At 36.5% G+C, this 2,873-nt stretch overlaps 1 long non-coding RNA gene across 1 annotated transcript; it reads right to left on the bottom strand.

Moving 5' to 3' along the window:
* Positions 1-380: 380 nt before the first annotated feature.
* LOC132828919 (uncharacterized) lies at positions 381-1,388 on the bottom strand. Its single transcript, XR_009646178.1, has 3 exons — positions 1,361-1,388; positions 577-737; positions 381-429 (listed from the first exon to the last, which is right to left on the bottom strand). It is a non-coding gene; the product is annotated as an uncharacterized LOC132828919 (long non-coding RNA).
* Between the last annotated feature and the right edge of the window lie 1,485 nt (positions 1,389-2,873).

The raw sequence follows: 2,873 nt of genomic DNA, 5'->3' as shown, positions 1-2,873 counted from the left end.
GGTGCTGTGAGTCAGCAGTGCTAATTACTGAGCCACCATGCCACCATCAGTAATTGACACAAATACATCAGTAATTCTTACAAATATTAAAAATTCACTTGATTAAAAAAAACACAATTTGGAAGACCGTTCCTTGACCTCTAACACTGTGCTCCAAGGTAAACTGAACCTCAATGCAAATGAACATGACATGCATAGAAATCAGATCTACAGCACATGGGAGCATATCCCTCTGAATTTATACATCAATTCACAAATTGAAATGTTTTCACACAGTTCAAATTACCTTTCCATGATGCAAAATCTTATTTATAAGTAATGTTGACATATGTTTTCATCATACAGCAATGAAATATCTCACCTGAAGGAAGCAACTTTACAGTCTGAAAATCTTGCATTAATGTTGCTCTTGTTGTACAGGGCAGTGAGCTGCAAAAAAGTGGATTGATATTTGAGGGTGAAGCTCTCATTTACAATTGAACTAATTGCATCATGTATTACTTCCATGATGTGTAACGATACAATTGTGGCTGGAAAGTGACATAATTTCACAGGCTTTTGTAACATATTGATTACCTGATAGGAAATATTATTTGACACAGAATTGTACAGCGAAGAACTGGAATTTTGTAGGTCCTCTGTAAGCTCCAAGTTAGTGATAACAAAGGTCACGTTGAATTCAATGGGCTTCCCTTCGACACTTGGAGGTTGTGTTGTGGTCACAGTTGGTAATGTCGCTATTAGCAGACATAAGGTAAATATTAGACAGAGAATTGAACAAGGTGTAAGAACATCATTTGTATGAGAGCTAATTCCAGATAATTATCTTTGTTCTCCTACAAACAGTCAAATCTTCGTGTAATACAGACATACATGCTTGCTCATTACAGATGCCAAAGTTGTTTTTTAAACAACAGATGAATAGGTGCAGATAATGCACCCATCTCTGCTTTTGAATTATATTTCATCGATATGGAGGAATTAAAATGGTTTTCATTCTGTGTGTCCATCAGTGATGTGGAAATTTATGCTTGGGAGGAAATTCTGGCTTCAATACAGTCAGCTTGGTGCAACATTATGCACTGTTATTGTCTTATTATCCCTCAAGTCAAAGAGAGAGATTATTAAGACCTCACAGAAAATTATGAGTTGAACCTTCATAGATCAGCAATTTCAGGATACTAAACAGTGATTAATAGGGAAGACTAAGATACAGGTGATACAAATGTAAACTCTCTTTCAGATATAACATGAAGCTCATTGATAATATTTAAAGAGATAATATGAAGGAAATTCTTCTATCTTGTCGTGTTCATCGAAATAAATACAAATAGAACAAAGGTTCATGAATATTACTTACTCGGTAAAGGAGTTGTTTCATGGTAACCTGTAAGATTAAAGTCATGTGTTTAGATTGTTATCTGTGAGGTGGAAAGCCATCAACATAGAATTCAATACATTTGCAGTTTTAAAAATCATAACTAAATTCAATCCAAATTACACAGTGAAAAAGTATGAACATCATATCTCTTTAAATGGATATACCATTTACGTAGAGGCTGTTATTGTCCAATGTATGTTGTCCTAATGTAGATATATTCTCGGTGTTGTCTCTGAATGTTCGGTACACGGTAACTCTGTTCACCTCCTGAGGATCAGAATCATTTCTGAACGTACAAATTGCGTACACACGAGTATTAGCATCATCTGCTGGGCTGTTCAAAGAAAACAGAATAAAAGTGTTTATCCAAATGCCATCGATAATTCTGAACAGATTACAGAACTTTGTGATTAGGAATCGAACATGCTCCCATTTCAATCAATGATGTGCGTTACACAGACTCCTTCCAGTGTGGAAACAGGATGTTCGATGCAACAAGTCTACACCGGCTCTCCAAAGAGTATCCTACCCAAACCCACTTCCCTTTACTCTACATTTACCACTGACTAATGCACCAAAACTACACGTCCCTGAACAATATGGGCAAATTAGCATCGCCAATTGACTGATGCAGCACATGTGTGGATTGTGGGAGGAATCCAAAGCACCTTGAGTAAACCCCAAAACATGGGGACAATGTCCAAACGCCACACAGACAATCGCCTCTGTCAAGAATTGAATTCAACATCCCTGGTGCTGTGAGTCAGCACTGCTAACCTCTGAGCCAACATGCCACCATCAGTAATTGACACAAATACATCAGTAATTTATACAAATATTAAAAATTCACTTGATTTAAAAAAGCACAATTTGGAAGACCGTTCCTTGACCTCCAACACTGAACCTCAATGCAAATGAACATGACATGCATCGAAATCAGATATACGGCACATGAGAGCATATCCCTCTGAATTTATACATCAATTCGCAAATTGAAATGTTTTCACACAGTTCAAATTACCTTTCCATGATGCAAAATCTTCATTATAAGTAATGTTGACATATGTTTTCATCATACAGAAACGAAATATCTCACCTGAAGGAAACAACTTTACAGTCTGAAAATCTTGCATTAATGTTGCTCTTGTTGTACAGGGCAGTGAGCTGCAAAAACGTGGATTGATATTTGAGGGTGAAGCTCTCATTTACACTTGAACTAATTGCATCATGTATTACTTCCATGATGTGTAACGATACAGTTGTGTCTTGAATGTGACATAATTTCACAGGCTTTTGTAACATATTGATTACCTGATAGGAAATATTATTTGACACAGAATTGTACAGCGAAGAACTGGAATTTTGTAGGTCCTCTGTAAGCTCCAAGTTAGTGATAACAAAGGTCACATTGAATTCAATGGGCTTTCTTTCAATTCTTGGAGTTTCTGTTGTGGTCACAGTTGGTAATTTCGCTGTTAGCAAACATAGGAGA

This window comes from Hemiscyllium ocellatum, chromosome 28 (genome assembly GCF_020745735.1).
Source record: "Hemiscyllium ocellatum isolate sHemOce1 chromosome 28, sHemOce1.pat.X.cur, whole genome shotgun sequence".
NCBI classification, from domain to species: domain Eukaryota; kingdom Metazoa; phylum Chordata; class Chondrichthyes; order Orectolobiformes; family Hemiscylliidae; genus Hemiscyllium; species Hemiscyllium ocellatum.
This window is presented reverse-complemented; position numbering and strand designations above follow the sequence as displayed.